This window comes from Salmo salar, chromosome ssa19 (assembly GCF_905237065.1).
Source record: "Salmo salar chromosome ssa19, Ssal_v3.1, whole genome shotgun sequence".
Classification (NCBI taxonomy): Eukaryota; Metazoa; Chordata; class Actinopteri; order Salmoniformes; family Salmonidae; genus Salmo; species Salmo salar.
This window is the reverse complement of record NC_059460.1, coordinates 48,501,031-48,521,772: the sequence shown is the minus strand read 5'-3', so window position 1 is coordinate 48,521,772 and position 20,742 is coordinate 48,501,031. Positions and strand designations below refer to the sequence as shown.

General features: G+C 41.2%; 1 protein-coding gene across 1 annotated transcript in view; it reads right to left on the bottom strand.

Moving 5' to 3' along the window:
- The window catches only part of LOC106578947 (protocadherin-15), a 332,275-nt gene extending 313,105 nt beyond the window's left edge, over positions 1–19,170 (bottom strand). The window contains exon 1 of the mRNA XM_014158252.2: positions 17,614–19,170. The gene's annotated coding sequence lies outside the window, so the exon portion shown is untranslated. The remainder of the gene's footprint in view (positions 1–17,613) is intronic.
- Between the last annotated feature and the right edge of the window lie 1,572 nt (positions 19,171–20,742).

Sequence of the window (20,742 nt, the reverse complement as noted above, 5' to 3'; positions counted from 1 at the left end):
TAAAAGATCAAGTCCATATTATGGCAAGAAATGCTCAAATAGGCAAAAAGAAACAACAGTCCATCATTACTTCAAGACATGAAGGTCAGTCAATCTGGAAAATTTCAAGAACATTGAACGTTTCTTCAAGTGCAGTTGCAAAAACCATCAAGCGCTATGATGAAACTGGCTCTCATGAGGACTGCCACAGGAATGGAAGACCCAGAGTTACCTCTGCTGAAGAGGATAAGTTCATTAGAGTAACCAGCCTCAGAAATTGCAGCCCAAATAAATGCTTCACAGAGACACAGCTCAACATCAACTGTTCAAAGGAGACTGTGTGAATCAGGCCTTCATGGTTGTATTGCTGTAAAGAAAACACTACTAAAGGACACCAATAAGAAGAAGAGACTTTTGGGCCAAGAAACACGAGCAATGGACATTAGACCGGTGTAAATTTGTCCTTTGGTCTGGAGTCCAAATTTTAGATTTTTGGTTCCAACCACAGTGTCTTTGTGAGACGCGGTGTGGGTGAACGGATGATATCTGCATGTCTATTTCCCACCATAAAACACAGAGGAGGAGGTGTTATGGTGTGGAGGTGCTTTGCTGGTGACACTGTCTGTGATATACACTGCTCAAAAAAATAAAGGGAACACTTAAACAACACAATGTAACTCCAAGTCAATCACACTTCTGTGAAATCAAACTGTCCACTTAGGAAGCAACACTTATTGACAATAAATTTCACATGCTGTTGTGCAAATGGAATAGACAACGGGTGGAAATTATAGGCAATTAGCAAGACACCCCCAATAAAGGAGTGGTTCTGCAGGTGGGGACCACAGACCACTTCTCAGTTCCTATGCTTCCTGGCTGATGTTTTGGTCACTTTTGAATGCTGGCGGTGCTTTCACTCTAGTGGTAGCATGAGACGGAGTCTACAACCCACACAAGTGGCTCAGGTAGTGCAGCTCATCCAGGATGGCACATCAATGCGAGCTGTGGCAAGAAGGTTTGCTGTGTCTGTCAGCGTAGTGTCCAGAGCATGGAGGCGCTACCAGGAGACAGGCCAGTACATCAGGAGACGTGGAGGAGGCCGTAGGAGGGCAACAACCCAGCAGCAGGACCGCTACCTCCGCCTTTGTGCAAGGAGGAGCAGGAGGAGCACTGCCAGAGCCCTGCAAAATGACCTCCAGCAGGCCACAAATGTGCATGTGTCTGCTCAAACGGTCAGAAACAGACTCCATGAGGGTGGTATGAGGGCCCGACGTCCACAGGTGGGGGTTGTGCTTAAAGCCCAACACCGTGCAGGACGTTTGGCATTTGCCAGAGAACACCAAGATTGGCAAATTCACCACTGGCGCCCTGTGCTCTTCACAGATGAAAGCAGGTTCACACTGAGCACGTGACAGACGTGACAGAGTCTGGAGACGCCGTGGAGAACGTTCTGCTGCCTGCAACATCCTCCAGCATGACCGGTTTGGCGGTGGGTCAGTCATGGTGTAGGGTGGCATTTCTTTGGGGGGACGCACAGCCCTCCATGTGCTCGCCAGAGGTAGCCTGACTGCCATTAGGTACTGAGATGAGATCCTCAGACCCCTTGTGAGACCATATGCTGGTGCGGTTGGCCCTGGGTTCCTCCTAATGCAAGACAATGCTAGACCTCATGTGGCTGGAGTGTGTCAGCAGTTCCTGCAAGAGGAAGGCATTGATGCTATGGACTGGCCCGCCCGTTCCCCAGACCTGAATCCAACTGAGCACATCTGGGACATCATGTCTCGCTCCATCCACCAACGCCACGTTGCACCACAGACTGTCCAGGAGTTGGCGGATGCTTTAGTCCAGGTCTGGGAGGAGATCCCTCAGGAGACCATCCGTCACCTCATCAGGAGCATGCCCAGGCGTTGTAGGGAGGTCATACAGGCACGTGGAGGCCACACACACTACTGAGCCTCATTTTGACTTGTTTTAAGGACATTACATCAAAGTTGGATCAGCCTGTAGTGTGGTTTTCCACTTTAATTTTGAGTGTGACTCCAAATCCAGACCTCCATGGGTTGATAAATTGGATTTCCATTGATTATTTTTGTGTGATTTTGTTGTCAGCACATTCAACTATGTAAAGAATAAAGTATTTAATAAGATTATTTCTTTCATTCAGATCTAGGATGTGTTGTTTAAGTGTTCCCTTTATTTTTTTGAGCAGTATATTTAACAAGCATGGCTACCGCAGCGATACACTATCCCATCTGGTTTGGGCTTAGTGGGACTATCATTTGTTTTTCAACAGGACAATGACCCAACACACCTCCAGGCTGTGTAAGGGATATTTTACCAAGAAGGAGAGTGATGGAGTGCTGCATCAGATGACTTGGCCTCCACAATCCCCCAACCTCAACCAAATGGAGATGGTTTGGGATGAGTCGGACCGCAGAGTGAAGGAAAAGCAGCCAACAGGTGCTCAACATATGTGGGAACTCCTTCAAGACTGTTGGAAAAGCATTCCAGGTGAACCTGGTTGAGAGAATGCCAAGAGTGTGCAAAGCTGTCATCAAGGCAAAGGCTATTTGAAGAATCACAAATATGAAATATATTTTGATTTGTTTAACACTTTCTTGGTTACTACATGATTCCATGGATTATTTCATAGTTTTGATGTCTTCACCATTATTCTAGTAGAAAATAGTAAAAAATAAAGTAAAACCCTTGAATGAGTAGGTGTTCTAAATCTTTTGACCGGTAGTGTATAAGACCCATATTAAGGGTTACCTCAGTAGTTGGATGAGCGAAAATGTCCCTTCTGCTCCTTGACTGAATTCATTTGAAATGTATAGTCTGTTGTTGCTATCCTTGTGAGGCAATCCAGGTGTGCATTGGTCAGTCTGTTTCTGTTTCACAATGTTCATTGTTGAAAATGTTGCTTCACATGAATAAGTCCTGCACACACTGCTTCAGAAGTGGATACTCTTTGTCTGACAAGGCTCCAGAAATGGGTAACACCTGCTCTTAGTTCACCTTGCAATGTTTCATTTGCCTGCAGCTCCACTATCTCACTCTCTATTCCAGCATGGTCAGGACAGAGGGCTGTGATGACTGGGGTCAGAGATGACACTGGCACATGAAAGGGATTGTCAATGAAGTTGGAAAAACTCCTTGTACTCATTGATATCCTTGAATCTTGACTCAAACTCCAACTTCAGCTCTGAGTTTTGGGAAATGAACAATCTGTCTGTCAGGTATGAACAGTGCGGTGATTTTATTTTGGAATTCTGTGACCACATGCAACATTTTGCCCGGAGTTTTAGCTTTCCCTTGGAGCTGGAGATTCACAGTGTCAGGTGGCAGGTGATGTAAGTTTTTTTTAAAAGCCAGCTTATCCACTGTGGATCATCCATCTCTGGCTCTTCTCTCCCTTTGCTTGCAACAAATTCACGGATTTGAGGGAGGAGAGAGAGAAATCTTTCTAAAAACGCCACGAGACAGCCATTTCACCTCATTGTGAAATATCAAGTCGCCGTATTCTGTCTGGTATTCCTCCAGCAAGTCGCACAACTGCCGGTGATTCAGTGCCCTCACAATAATAATGTTCACCACGCGCACAACTTGCTGCATCACATCCTGCAAGTCACAGTCTTTGAGTTTAGCCACAAGTGCTTTCTGATGAATGATACAATGAAACATAACACATTCGGGAATATCCTCTCTCTTTCTCATCAGGCCCTTCTCCTTCCCTCGCATGTTTGGGGCGCCGTCAGTGCACACAGACGCCAGATTTGACCAGTCAATATTATTAAAATCAGCAAAAAATGTAACAAGGGCTTTCAGAATAACCTCTCCCTGAAGGGGCAGTAAACGTCAAAGTTCCTCTCTGAACGACTCGTTTTGAGGGAAGCGGACCCAAACACATAATTGAGTAATGTCACTTACATTAGTGCTTTCGTCAAGCTCAATAATGAAACACGGCACCACGGATATGTCAGTAATCAGTTGCTTATGGATGTCCTCGCCGATGTCTTCTATGCGCCTAGTTAGGGTCGAGTCTGAGAGTCGCAGTCCCTTAATTTGCTTTAAAATAGCTTCCTTGTTTGTGAAATCAGCATACAATACTTTGGCTGAGGCCAAAAAACATTATTTGACAATCTCCGCGTCTGTGAAGGCCTTCTTGTTTCTTGCGAGTATCCAAGCAATCTCATATGTTGCCCCTGTCTTTTTCTCTGCAACAGTGCTAGATCTGTCTGTCATTTGTTGTTGTCCTTTGAGTTGCGCTATTTTGATGTTTCTGAGGTTGCTTTGTGGCGGATATGTTTTGTCAAAGTGGGCAATGTGTTACTTGAAATGTCGCAAAAAAAATTCTCATTGAAAATAATTGACTGTCTAATGGCAAATAAGACAAAGTGAGCTAGTCCCATCATGCAGGACAAAAAAATACTTGTCTGTCCATTTCTCTTGGAACTTTGTGTTCTTCTTGAATCGACTGTATCCTTCTCTTAGCCACCGGAGCCATGTTAGCCACATTAGCTACATTAGCTAACTGCATTTCCCCGCCGCCATATTCCTGATTTTCATGATTCTCCGGTGGTTGTTCGTTCATAGCTGTCACATTGTTCTCCAGCTCTTCCCCCTCATTTTCATTGTCAATAGATTTACATTTCTTTTTTACAATAAATCGATCCATGTCGACCAGACTGCAAAATTAGCTAGTAGCAAACTGATATGTGTCAGTTGCTGTAGCTGAGCAATTTCGTTCTATTTCGGCAAACGTTCTATTTCGGCCTTTCTGTTCAACAGCTGCGCTACACTGCCATCTATCTGCCATCCAGGGAACAATAGATATATTCAATGGAGTGATTCAGGCTTGCATTAAACACATTGAATTGAAATTGTATCATTGTTATGCATTTTGAATGGAAAATTAGAAACTCACCGCAAGCCGCACATGAAGGACTTGTGGGCAGTTTGTGCCCTGCAGGCAGCCCAATGAGTACCACTCGTCTAGCTGCGGGCTGCCCAATGAGTACCACTCGTCTAGCTGCGGGCTGCCCAATGAGTACCACTCGTCTAGCTATACGTTTTCACCACACATTATCTTACTCTTGCTCGGCTGAAGAACGGATATGACGAGTCTGAATAGATATTTCTGTGAAGTGATTTCATACTTTTTATGCTTTATCATCATGAATGAAATGTTGAAGACATCAATTATTGGTAATCACCACAAGCCGCAAATGTCATCAGTCATTCATACAATCCTAGAATTTGTCAACTGGTGCTAAAATGGTCTGACTGACACCTTTAATGTCACATCTGGGTGAGCTCTGATCAGTTTTAATAAGAGTGCTGGCAGCTGTAGGGGTACTGAAAGTAACATTAGCAATGGTAGTAGTAATAGTACTAGTCCCGTGTGGCTCAGTTGGTAGAGCATGGTGTTTGCAACACCAGGGTTGTGGGTTCGATTCCCACGAGGGACCAGTACGGAGAAAAGAAATGTATGCGTTCACTACTGTAAGTCGCTCTGGATAAGAGTGTCTGCTAAATGAGTAAAATGTAAAAAATGTATTAATAGTCATTGTCATCGTTGGACAGATTCGCCAATTCTGGGGAAAAAAAGTGTAATTGGGTGGAAATTGACACACACAGAAAATATGTTTTGTAGATAAAAATAAAATGCTGAAAAGGGTGACATGGCTGGCAGCACATGATACATTTTTGTTGTTGTTGTTTTTTGCGCAATTTCTCTGTTATACTTATCTATAATGAGCCTTCGGCTGATCAGCGGCAACGGGCGGCCAAGGGGGGATGGCCCGGTTGTCTGATAGGCTGAGCGGAGGTCACGCACAGAAACATTCAAAGTCAAATGCAGCATCAGCAAAAAGACCTGCTCCGACTCTCTCATCAGTCAGACAGACAACATCATGGATCGTAAAAAATAGAAAGGGTACCTATGAATGTAGAAAGATCACTTTCTACTTTGTCACCTCTCATAAAAACGTCCTATTTTTGGGGCGGCTAAAACCAGGATCTGGTCAATCGGTAAAGTGCATTATCCTCATGATTCCTGTATGGAAAGTGTCTGACCTGCCCCAGTAGCCTCACTGCTGTGATGAGTGAGCCACTCTCCTCTCCCCCCGCCATGTGCTCAAGAGAAAAATGCATTCTGATTGTATAATATTTCAAATATTCAGCTCAATAGCAACTCTTTTTACAATAGTGCGTGAAATGCGCACCGGCCATTGCGAGGGCGTAGGCCTATTGGTCTCATGGGTAGTCTCACAACTTCAAAGTGCTTTAGGACATTACATTTACTATTGGATGAATAAATGGTTACTGGCAGTGGGCAATCTAGTTAATGTGTTTTGAGTTTCCACTTCCTCAGGTGTTAAACCCCAAATTAATTAGCCTATGATATTAGTTTGGCTATCTTTATGTGCACGATGTAATTCATCTCTATAAAAATCTCTAAATTATCTCTATAGGAAAATATATCTATAGTCTAAATATATTGAATCATGCATTCCTGCTTGGACGTGTTAAATGAAACAAAGTATTTCTTGAATACTTCAGTAGTCTATTTATTATACTTCTTAATAAAGCACTATGAATGTATATATAAGATAATTACTAATGATGTGGGACTGACCCAAATCGTGGACTGGTGCCACCACCTGTAAAAGTTAGCGGCAACAGTGATACCAGGGGAACATGTTAGTCTGTAGACCTGTAATGTAATGAACACTTAGGGGAGGTGTTGATTCAGGAGAACATGTTAGTATGTAGACCTGTAATGTAATGAACACTTAGGGGAGGTGATGATTCAGGAGAACATGTTAGTATGTAGACCTGTAATGTGATGAACACTTAGGGGAGGTGATGATTCAGGAGAACATATTAGTATGTAGACCTGTAATGTAATGAACACTTAGGGGAGGTGATGATTCAGGAGAACATGTTAGTATGTAGACCTGTAATGTAATGAACACTTAGGGGAGGTAATGATTCAGGAGAACATATTAGTATGTAGACCTGTAATGTAATGAACACTTAGGGGAGGTAATGATTCAGGAGAACATATTAGTATGTAGACCTGTAATGTAATGAACACTTAGGGGAGGTAATGATTCAGGAGAACATATTAGTATGTAGACCTGTAATGTAATGAACACTTAGGGGAGGTGTTGATTCAGGAGAACATATTAGTATGTAGACCTGTAATGTAATGAACACTTAGGGGAGGTAATGATTCAGGAGAACATATTAGTATGTAGACCTGTAATGTAATGAACACTTAGGGGAGATGATGATTCAGGAGAACATGTTAGTATGTAGACCTGTAATGTAATGAACACTTAGGGGAGATGATGATTCAGGAGAACATGTTAGTATGTAGACCTGTAATGTAATGAACACTTAGGGGAGATGATGATTCAGGAGAACATGTTAGTATGTAGACCTGTAATGTAATGAACACTTAGGGGAGATGATGATTCAGGAGAACATGTTAGTATGTAGACCTGTAATGTAATAAACACTTAGGGTAGGTGATGATTCAGGAGAACATGTTAGTATGTAGACCTGTAATGTAATAAACACTTAGGGTAGGTGATGATTCAGGAGAACATGTTAGTATGGAGACCTGTAATGTAATAAACACTTAGGGGAGGTGATGATTCAGGAGAACATGTTAGTATGGAGACCTGTAATGTAATAAACACTTAGGGGAGGTGCTGATTCAGGAGAACACATAAAACAGGAACTAATTTGCAATAGAGCCTAAGTCGGTAGCTTGGCTTTTATAATGTATAAGGCTTTTTTATTTCACCTTTGTTTAACCAGGTAGGCCAGTTGAGAACAAGTTAGTAGTAGTAGCTTAAGCACACAGACAGAAAGCAAGAGACAAAGAATAAGAAGTATTCATAAGAAGTGACAACAGAGAAGATGCTGAGACTGGTAGACAGCACAACAGGGAGGCAGATGGTGAGAAGGCGGCACACGCAGTAATGTGTGTTGGTGTGGATAAAATGCCAGGGCTGAATTCTTGTCCCATCTGCCCATGGTAGTAGTAGTAGTAGTAGTAGTAGTAGTAGTAGTAGTAGTAGTAGTAGTAGTAGTAGTAGTAGTAGTACTTAGAGTCAGTAAGCTAGGGAGGCCTTTGACTTAAATGTTTTCAACACTCAGTGTTAGTGGAAAACACTTTCAGAAAGAGCAATATTTCCATTGATACATCTTTGAGATGTTTCTACAACTTCATTGGAGTCCACCTGTGGTAAATTCAATTGATTGAACATGATTTGGAAAGGCACACACCTGTCTATTTAAGGTCCCACAGTTGACAGTGGATGTCAGAGCAAAAACCAAGCCATGAGGTCAAAGGAGTTGTCCGTAGATCTCTGAGACAGGATTGTATAGGAGCACAGATCTGGGGAAGGGTAACAAAACATTTATGCGGCATTGAAGGTCCCCAAGAACACAGTGGCCTCCATCGTTCTTAAATGGAAGAAGTTTGGAACCACCAAGACTCTTCCTAGAGCTGGCTGCCTGGCCAAACTGAGGAATCGGGGGAGAAGGGCCCTGGTCACAGAAGTGACCAAGAACCTGATGATCACTCTGACAGAGCTCTAGAATCCTCTGTGGAGATGGGAGAAACTTCCAGAAGTAGAGTGGCCAGATGAAAGCCACTGCTCAATAAAAGGCACATGACAGCCCGCTTGGAGTTTGCCAAGAGGCACCTAAAGAAACAAGAAACAAGATTCTCTGGTCTGATGAAACCTAGATTGAACTCTTTGGCCTGAATGCCAAGCGTCACATCTTGAGGAAAACTGGCACCATCCCTACGGTGAAACATGGTGGTGGCAGCATCATGCTGTGGGGATGTTTTTCAGCGGTAAGGACTGGGAGACTAGTCAGGATCGAGGGGAAAGATGAACGGAGCAAAGTACAGAGAGATCCTTGATGAAAACCTGCTCCAGAGAGCTCAGGACCTCAGACTGGGGCGAAGGTTCACCTTCCAACAAGACAATGACCCTAAGCACACAGCCAAGACATCGCAGGTGTGGCTTCTGGAAAAAGTCTCTGAATGTCCTTGAGTGGACCAGCCAGAGCCAGGACTTGAACATCCCTGGAGAGACCTAACAATACCTGTGCAGCGACACTCCCGATCCAACCTGACAGAGCTTGAGAGGATCTGCTGAGAAGAATGCGAAAAACTCCCCAAATAGGTGTGCCAAGCTGGTAGCATCATACCCAAGAAGACTTGAGGCTGTAATCGCTGCCAAAGGTGCTTAAACAAAGTACTGAGTAAAGGGTCTGAATATGTGATATTTCAGTTTATTTTTAATACATTTGCTAAAATTTCTGAACTAGGTTTTGCTATGTCATTATGGGGTAATGTGTGTAGATTGATGAGGGGAAAAAACCTATTTAATCAATTTCAGAATTAGGCTGTAACGTAACAAAATGTGGAAAAAGGGGTCTGAATACTTTCCGAATGCACTGTATGACACTAAGAATATTCCAGCACCACCAACCACTACACACTTCTTCATTTCACAATGTATAAATCAAAGTACTCAGATGTAGTACTAACACCAAGATTTCCCCACATACCCATTACATAACGTGATCATCTACATTGAAATAACAACCACCCCTGAAGCTGAAAACGTTTAACTATAAGCCATACTCAAGCATTTTGGATTTGAGATCAAACGTTTTTTTACGAGGTGACAGTACGTTGGCATCTTATTTGAAGGTGTTTTCATACATATTAGTGGTGGAAATGATTTCACTATTCAATTAATACATGTATGTCATCACAGCAGCAAGATTTGTGACCTGTTGCCACAAGAAAAGGGCAACCAGTGAAGAACAAACACCATTGTAAATACAACCCATATTTATGTTTATTTATTTTCCCTTTTGTACTTTAACAAGTTGCACATAATGACATTTGAAATGTGTTTATTATTTTGGAACTTTTGTGAGTAATGTTTACTGTTAATAAACAAAAGTGAAATAAACTATAAAAAGTATCTACTTCACTTGCTTTGGCAATGTCAGGGGTGGCAGGTAGCTTAGTGGTTAGAGCGTTGGGCCAGTAACTGAAAGGTTGATCGAATCCCGGGCTGACAAGGTAAAAATCCGTCACTGTAAATAACAATTTGTTCTTAAGTGACTTGCCTAGTTAAATAAAAGGTAAAAAAATATATTTAATTCTTAACATGTGTTTCCCATGCCAAAAAAAAACTTAGAAAGAGAGAGAGAAAAAAAAGAAGTTGATGCCATAAGTTATATATCATACCATCTGGTAGTGCCTGTCTTGACTGCATCATATTGTTGTAAAGAAGCTAGCTAGCTAAAGTAGCCAAGATAATTGAGCCTATTTTTGGGTTATTGGTAATGGTGAAGGATGAGAAGTCTTGGTGGCATCTGGAACTTTCTCACTCATCATTATTATTCACGATTTGAGATGAAACGTTTTTTTAACGGGGTCACAGTACAGTGTTATCTTATTGGAAGGTGTTTTCATACATATTCAAATCATGCTATGAGATCCCTGCTCATCTGTGTGAACGTGCCTAGGCATGCTGCAAGGAGGCATGAGGACTGCAGATGTGGCCAGGGCAATAAAGACTGCGCTACAGGGAGACAGGATGGACAGCTGATCGTCCTCGCAGTGGCAGACCACGTGTAACAACACCTGCACAGGATCGGTACATCCGAACATCACAGCTGCGGTTCAGGTACAGGATGGCAACAACAACTGCTTGAGTTACACAAGGAACGCACAATCCCTCCATCAGTGCTCAGACTGTCAGCAATAGGCTGAGAGAGGCTGGACTGAGGGCTTGTAGGCCTGTTGTAAGGCAGGTCCTCATCAGAGATCACCGGCAACAACGTCGCCTTTGGGCACAAACCCACCGTCGCTGGACCAGACAGGACTGGCAAAAACTGCTCTTCACTGATGAGTTGCGGCTTTGTCTCACCAGGGGTGATTGTCAGATTTGCGTTTATCGTCAATGGAATGAGCGTTACACCGAGGCCTGTGGGTACACCGTGGGTCCGTCATGGTCTGGGGCGGTGTGTAACAGCATCATCGGACTGAGCTTGTTGTCATTGCAGGCAATCTCAACGCTGTGCATTACAGGGAAGACATCCTACTCCATCATGTGGTACCCTTCCTGCAGGCTCATCCTGACATGACCCTCCAGCATGATAATGCTACCAGCCATACTGCTCGTTCTGTTAGTGATTTCCTGCAAGACAGGAATGTCAGTCTTCTGCCATTCCCCCCAGAAATGTCCGGGAACTTGCAGGTGCCTTGGTGGAAGAGTGGGGTAACATCTCACAGCAAGAACTGGCAAATCTGGCGCAGTCCATGAGGAGAAGATGCACTGCAGTACACTGCAGATACGGACTGTTACTTTTGATTTTGACCCCCCCTTTGTTCAGGGACACATTATTCCATTTCTGTTAGTCACATGTCTGTGGAATTTGTTCAGTTTATGTCTCAGTTGTTGAATCTTGTTAAGTTCATACAATATTTAAACATGTTAAGTTTGCTGAAAAAAAACGCAGTTGACAGTGAGAGGACATTTCTTTTTGTGCTGAGTTTAGTCATTTTGTACTAGGAATATGGGATCAAATATTAAACTTTTGACTAAATGTTATACACTAAGTGAATTTGTCCAAATACGTATTACACCTGAAGTGCCTTAATTTCTAAACGGTAAAACAGATATGAAAATACCCTAAAATAAAAGGTGACATTCTGTAGGCAACACACAAAAAAAATGTTGATTCCTCAACGGTTTTTTGGGAAGGGAGATGGTATGTGGAAACATACTGACCCAAAGAACACTTTGAGCTCTTCAGTGGTTCTTTACAGTTTACAAAAGGGTTCTTTGCTCTTTTAGTGATAATTAAAATGTGGGGCCTGCATCTCATTCGAATATTTGGGGGCGTGGTTTGCGCAACCATGAGTGAGAGTGTCATTCCAGTTTATCTAATATGTTGTGTTATAAGTGACTAGAGCCAGTAAAACTCATGTATAGTCCTGTGGTTGTTCTCTCTTCAAGGACCTGTAGCTATTTCAGAGCTAGCACACTTGATTCAAGTTGTTAATAAAACACAATAATAAAATCTATGGAATATTAACAATATAATAAGGCCATTAAACCAGAATCAAATCCTGTATGGTTCTACAAAGGGTTTTAACCATAGTGGAACCCTTTTTTGGGGGCTATATTTAACCTATTTTTAATGGTTCTTTACTGAATAGCACCATACAGGTTCAATTTTAGAACCTTATGAGCATAGTTCTTTATAAACCTTCAAAAACAGGTTCTAAATAACACAAAAACGGGTTCTGCTATGGTTAAAACCCTTTGTAGAACCATACAGGATTTTATTCTGGTTTAATGGCCTTATTATATTGTTAATATTCCATGCAAGACAGGAATGTCAGTCTTCTGCCATTCCCCCCAGAAATGTCCGGGAACTTGAATGTTACAAGCCAAATAACCCTTATTTGGCACTATATAAAACAAGTTGTTTTTAATGTGTAAGAAATTCAAGTACTATTGCATTGAGACACATTTATCTTACATTCATCAAGTTCTAATCATCCACATAATTGCAAGTCCAAATGCAACGACATTAAACTCTGTTCAAGCCTGAAAACAAATTACAAGTATAGGGCACCTCTTAAATGTTATCAGTGATGCTGCCAGAGATTCAACACTTCTGAGCAACTGTGAGGACCAGCAAAAAAAGGTCAAGAACACAGCTAATGTGATTGGTTAGAGCGCCCAGCCCGGGTGGAAGCAGGGCTGTAATACAGTATCACCTGGCGAGATAGAAATGCATTGCAGTGAGTGGATTAGCCTTTCAGAGGGTGGGACACAACATGGGTATGGTCTCTTCCTCTTTAAAATCGCTGCAAATATTTTCAATTAAAACATTCCTTAATAAAAATGATGTGAGCAACAAGAGCTAATGCCAAGTTTAATAATCACAGAATAATGTAGTCAAGGGGGATGTCCACCCCATGCATGTCTAACAAATGGTCATAATGAAGGTCATTGCACCATCTGCAGGATCGCTAGCACTGCTTTTAGATGTTAACAAGGCAACACTCCTTAACTCCTCCTCCACATCTATTGGATTGGTTCAACAGTGCAAAAGAGAACCTCCCCCGACAGTTAGATTTTCTCTTTTCAGGATCAGAAAGAAAGAAACGCAGCTCAGGCAAATATTTTGCACTTGCTATGTTAGGTTCGGGCCATTATGACCCTACAAGATAAGATAAGACGACAGTAGCAAATCCTATCTTATATCTATGATTGAGTGTAGTTTACTAAGACAAGGGAAGACAAAGGCAAGAGTAAATGCCTTGAAAAACTGACATTGTGAAAGGGATGCTTTTGAACATTCCGTGACAATTTACTTGAACCCTGACTCATAAGGCAGTCACACAGTCATAATAATGTAATGACATGACATATCAACAGGTGTGTATTGCTGCAGGAACACACCGGAGCCACTTCTCAGAATGTTGCTTGTTTAATAAAGTTGAGATCAAATCTGGATCAATGTCTCGCAAGATCACTTAAATGGTTATTCTACATAGGCCTAACATACCGAATATAATAGCATAGTGTAACGTTACTGCTAGACAACAACAACAACACTTAAATAGGCTAAATAGACCTACGGTATGTGTTTTGATTGACACAAAATAAAAGGTAGGCTGTAGCATATTAATACCATCTTCTCTAAAATTCGCTCAAAAACAGTAGTAGGCCTACATCATTCAGGAAGATCTAGCTGCATATTCCCATGAAACTGATTGAGATAAAAATGGTCGGCATGCAGGATTCAGCTTGGACGTTTCACCTGTAAAACGTGATGAATCATCAATCGCGATTGACAGTGATAATGGCCTACTTTGAAATGAGGGCCTAATTTGGGTGTTTGAGTGTAATATAAACATTTTCTTTGAGATAGCCTATTAAGTAATATATTATCTGTCGGTACAACTTGAATTGAGAAAATATGTCATAAAATGTTTTTTAAAAATAGCACTCCGGCCCTTACAAGAATAGAACTACACCACTGATCATAACACAGACTAATAAACCATTGTTTAAATCAGCAAGTTACCACCAGCAAGAATGGCATTTTAAGTGACACTAAGTGCTTCATTGTAATTCTAATGCAGACATCAAATCATACAAGATTCGCAATCCCATAAAACCCCTATGAATCCATACATCTCTGTATCATCCATCAGAAATCAACATGTAGACTTAGAGTGCCGTTTGAGATAAACAGGAAACTTGTTTTGAAATACATCACAGCTTTCATGTCTTTCCTTTGACACATTTACCATCGCCTGCGATAAGATACATGACTTTCACTGGCTATAGATAAATTCATAAAATATTTACATTTAAAATCCACAAAAATCTAAATGACAAATCCTCAACAGATGTTGCTTCAGTAGATTCAAACATGTTGATACGGGAACAAACAGGCATTGTATTGTGTGTGCTTGCGTGCATGTAAGAGCGAGAGAGAGAGAGAGAGAGAGACAGTCTGACTATGTTTAGGATAGAGTATATGTAATGAAAACATTGGTTGCCTGTCTATGCTCTTAAAGGCTTCAAAACATCCAATGTGTGCAACACAGTTCCTTGATTTCGCAGAGCTTGACTAGAGATTACACAGCATGATACCTTGTGAGAAGAGCAATACGGGGCATATTTTAGACTTCACCAAACTAATGAGACATTCAGTCAGCCTTGCAGAGGGACTCACTTTTCTATGCAGTATGTACTCTGTCTTTGCCTATCAACCACTTAGACGGATACACATTCCATGATACTCTAAAGCGATAGTCCATCCCAAATCAAAATGTCTTGAATTCTGTTGAAGTATACCTCAAAGGGGGTCTAAAGTTGAACTGAGACATTTGAATCTCAAACCCAGATGAACAGGAAAGATTGGCAGAAGCTAATTCGATACAATAACATGTTGCCAGTCTTTCCCAATTCATGTGGGATTGAGATGCAGAAAGCATGTAATAGGATTCACTCAACAGATGGGGTGGACCACAGACTCAGTTTAGGGTAGGAAAACGTCTGACAAACGCTGACTCGGTGGGCAACATAGTATATCAACTACCATATGGACGTGGGGTATTTAGTTGGCCTTTGTTTTCTATTGGTCAGTTGTGTATACTGTAGCTACATCTAGCCCTCTACTCCCACGCCAACCTATTGGAAGACAATAACATAATGCAGGGGAAAATGCTGCTTCTTGTTAGTCACCTTTTCTAACAGTCAATCTAGATTCTGTTAATCCATTTACATGGTTGTGTCATGAGTACTAGTGTAATTTAGACACTCTCTTAGATATATTGCAATGGGTTTTCCAGGGCTTTCTACAATACAGTGCAATTTCTAAATCCAAGATTAAACGTAGAAATGAATTAAGCTATAGACATGTTGGGGCATAGATCCTGGATCAATGAAGATCGGTGTATCTTGAATTAGACTTTTCATTGAAAGGACCGTTTTTTTACTTTATGATGTCAAAATGAAAGCACTGCATTGTAAATGTCACCTAAATTGAACTTTGACATGTTTTAGCTTGATATAGTGACGACAACAATTTGAGTGGCTTGAATATTAATTTGCTTGGATGCACAAGCCTTCAGATGTTTTAGTTTGTATATACAGTTTGTATATACAGTATGTTAAACTTCAAGGACTCTGCATTGCGTCCTGCTACGCTGTGGAATATCACAACCTGGTTTCAGAGCATTTGGTATTATTCTGTACGTATATCCGAGATGCACCATTTAGTTTGATATGTTACATTTCGTATTCATTTGTGGATGTCCATCACACATTTCATATGATATGTTACGAATTGCCAAAACGAACAATGTTTTGAATTTGCAAAACCTTAGCTAGCTGGCTAACGTTAGCGAGGCTAGGGGTTAGATTTAGGGGTTAGGATTAAGGTTAGGTTTAAGTTTAGAGGTTAAAGGGTTATGGTTAGGGGAAGGGTTAGCCAACATGATAAGTATTTGCAAAGTATCTAAAAAGCAGTAAGTAGTTTAAAAGTTGCTAATTAGCTAAAATTGTCCGTGATGAGATTCAAACTCTCAACCTTTGGGTTGCTAAACATTCGCGTTACACGACCACCCACCCCGACCAACCACTGTACTTAAATCTGTCTTATGTAACCATACCAAACGTAATATATACTAATTTGAGTGTCCCGGATTTACATTTACTATGTTACGTCTAGTTTGAGACAAGGCTGAAGATCAAATCAGTCACACAAGCCCACATCACCACAGAGGGAGTAGATTAGTCACACACACACACACACACACACACACACACACACACACACACACACACACACACACACACACACTCCCAAAATGGGCCGAGATAATTTTTTTTTAACATATTTCCTTTATAGATTATATTTGAACTAACATGCACTTTTGCATGAAAATACGTAACATTTTGTGGACAGCAGACTGTATACTTTTTTAATTAGTTGAACATATGATACCGACACAAGTTAACCCCATAGGCACATACAGCAACTATGTTGAAAATATGCAGCATGTCGCTGCCTCCATCCAGGTCAGACTCAATGTACTGTAGTATTTGTGATGCAGATGGCTGTGTTCACCATTCGTTCACCAAACCGTAATCAGAAGCAGAGACAAACATATTCAATTAACATTTCAGGTCAAACCAGAGAAACCCCAGCTTTAACATAAAGTATTACTGTATTTTACAGCATCCCCATACAGCCATCTATTTCTATGGCTAATGTAATCGTATCTAAGTTCCAAACCTCCATATTATGTAGGTTGTTGCTTTTTTTACTCAAACTAGGTTCTTCAAGAGACAAAGATCTTTCAAACATATCCATGGGGTAGGGCAATAAGACATAGTGCAGTGTGTGTGTGTGTTTCAGAAACTAAATCATCTGAACCCTCAACCAACTAAGAAAATCAATGACCCACTGAAGAGTCTCAGGTGGGCTGGGATGGCCTTGCCATTTCAGGGAAGCAGTTATTGTGACATCCTTCAGTCCAGAAGGCTACTTGTGGAGTGGTTGTATTAAATGTAAGGCTCATTCCATATCAAATTCACAAAAGAGCAAAGCATGCTATGAACAGGCTAGAACTAGGAGGGTTCAGACATAGGAGTTTCACAACACACTACACATGAGAGATACCTGAAGATTCAAGTGGACCTTCAAATGAGCAATGTCACTGAGGAAAAAAAAGGAGGGAGAACCGAAATCTTTAGTCTACCTATGAGACTTTGCACAACTGCCAATCACGTCAGTAGCCTAATAGGTATATGTAGGCGTCATCAGGAATGACAACCTCTCATTCATTAGCCTTCTCTCTGCACATAGTTCTCCTTGTCCACGTACTGGGATCAAAATAATCTATTAGCCGAGGGATGCATCAAAGAAAATGCATTGCAGCAAATGACGTGTAGCCTACTGAATAACAAATGAACATTTCGGACAGGCTGCATGGACACCTTTCTTGCTAACAAAAAAAAAAATAAGGAAAAGAAACGACCCTACCTTCATACAGTGTCTTCAAAATCGAATTTAAGTTTCCTCCGTAAACCACGACGCGTCTGTGACAGACTCAGGCAAAATTAGGGAAAGCATGAATGGATTGGTATTCCTTCACTTTTGATGCTCAACCGACAATATTTTAGAACGCTTTGGCAGAACGGATCAACGCCATCCAGCGCACCCGGCGAAGCTCGCTTCCTCCAGAGCACTTGCTGAAGTTTCCCCTTTGCGTCTCCAAGCGAGCAGTGGCAGCCTTCTCTGCTTTTACACGTCAGGTTTCAGTCCTCATAGAGACAGGGAAGAGTGGCGGTGAATGATACATCATGCCAACAGATGCTTTTCTCTATTCCTGACAGGTGAGCGATTTTTTTAGAACGGTTCTTGTAGTAAATGCGCCGGTATAAGCGAGAAACGGAGCGTGATGGAGAGAGACCATAAGTGCATACATGTATCTTACCACCCAATGCTTTCCTTGAACTCCAGCGCCACCCTCAGCGGTAACGATTTTAACCAGTCAAGTGGAGTTAAAATTCAAACAACCGATAAACACTTAGCAGGTGGCAGATTCTGTGAAATACGGCTCTATTTCAAGTATGTTATTCAGAATCTTTAATAATAATTCAATATCACAATCTGGGATAATAGCAAACAGTCTAACTTCACCCTGTACACCACAATCTCATTATCTAAAATAGTGTTGCAAGGTATACTGAAACTTGGGTACATTTTCGATAAAAAAACAAAAACGTTTAGGTACTACATTTTTTGTTATGTTCAGGAGACCTACTTCTGTCACTTGTCTCCCTTGATTGAGAGGATCAAGTCTATCAGCGCAGTCCTCATTATAGTGTGTGTGTAGTCTGCTCCATTTACTCATTCATTTCTCAAGTGCTGCATTAGCTCCCCAGTCCCCACTTATGCTGCACAGAAGTTAACACACTTGAATAATGCAACACAGCATGTTGAAACTGTTCATTACTGTTCGCAAAATAATGTCCATAGGCTAGAACATTATTACAGTGCAAGATGATACTTGTAGCTTCCAGCTTTAATTGTAGGCTACCTTACAGCTGAATTCACTACCCAAGTATTTTGTTTGTGAAAATATGCTGATTTCATAGCTGATTGTCACCAAAAACTTTATTAATTCACTTCCTTCTTTGCCAACGAAAACTCTTCCTTTGCCTACTTTCCACTACATTCCACAGCCACATTCTGCCTGGCAAATGACATCATTCATTTCTTAAAGAGACAGCCACATTTTTATAAATGAAGAGATTGCTTCTTCTATGCAAATGTTGTTAATTGGTACAATAAAATATGTTCTCTTAGTAGTTGCCAATAAAGTAAGTCCTAAATGGAAAGGATTGTTTGTCATCTGTAGCCCCATGAAGTCAGCTACAACAAGCTCAATAACTCACTGCATGCACACACTCCTATTCAATAATACGCATTCACCTGTATTGTGAATGGCTCTAGGCTACATCTCCATTTAACCAGTGTATCAGTAGAGATTTACCATTCAAATAAATGTTCACCATTCTGCTGTTTTGTAGTTAGATTGGTAAAACAAAGTCAAATTGATTGTATAATTAATTAAATTAATGCATACATGGCTGTCTCTTAAAAAAATGAACAGAAAAATGTTCAAATGTAATGATATTGAACTCAAAAGATGCCCAATGATTAATTGAACAGAGCAGTAGCTAAGTTTATCTGTCTGGATCAAGTGCCATTCTGTGACTCTGGTTAGAATGTTATCATTTTGGTATCGAGTATCGTAATGGTATCGAGTATTGTAATACTAAACCTGGTATCGGTATCGAAGTCTAAATGCTGGTATCGTGACAACACTAATAGAAGGGAGGGAAAGTAACCTTGAAAGTACTTGTGAGTGAATGTCATGGCATGGAAAACGGTGTGTTTATTTTCCTGGTCAGTGACAACCTTCTGCTCGATGTCAAGGGTGCTGAGCCCTTCCATCTGTTGTCAGACATTAGCGGGTGGCATGTCTAATAACGGGAGCTAAGGTAGGGAAGGGGGCGTGCGTGGGATGCCGAGACTGTAAATTGGCTCAGACAGGAAGGGTAAACATCTTACAATTCGCAATCTACACCTATTTTGTTTTGATGCTGCTGATGACGATGAACCATCTTAGTGAGTAGGCCTAATGTCCTAGCAACATCTTTTTGGCAATATCAAGTTCAACACACCATGAAATTTCACAAGATAATAACCTCTCGCAAAAACGTCAACAAAACAAAGGAGCTGATCGTGGACTTCAGGAGATAGCAGAGGGAGCACCCCCCTATCCACAGTGACGGGACCGCAGTGAAGTAGGTGAAAAGCTTCAAGCTCCTTGGGAGTACACATCACTGACAATCTGAAATGGTCCACCCACACACATAGTGTGGTGAAGAAGGCGCAACAGCGCCTTTTCAACCACAGGAGGCTGAAGAAATTCATCTTGGCCCCTAAGACCCACACAAACTTTTAGATGCACAATTCAAAGCATCCTGTCAGGCTGTATCACAGCCTGGTACGGCAACTGCACCGCCCGCAACCGCAGGGCTCTCCAGAGGGTGGTGTGGTCAGCCCAATGCATCATTCCGACACCTGCAATAACATCTGCTAAATCTGTGTATGTGACCAATAAAATTTGATTTGATTTTTAGAAAGTGTTTCCTTTGGATGTTGCAGCACCATAGACAGAAGCAAGCGGACAAATAGCTAATCAATGGAGACAAGTAAGAGCAACCGTAGAGATCCATCAGTTTGTAAAGGCATTTCTTAGTGAAAATGTCTTAGTATAAATGCACAAATGCTGGGTAATAAGCTAATGACTAATAGCTCAAACTAATAATCAATAAAAACTAAAAGTCACAACCTTGTCAAGATTTCAAGGATGCTGCAGGGACCATTCCAAATAGCCACATTGTCACAATTTTTATATATATATATATATATATATATATATATATATATATAATTATATATATATAATTATTTATTACAAAAAACACAAGGAAGGGGTAACATGAAAGTATTAGAGCATGAAGGACAAACAATACAGCATCAAGACACTATCAAACATGTATCAGTCTTTCCAGAACCATCCTTATGCGTGAGGGT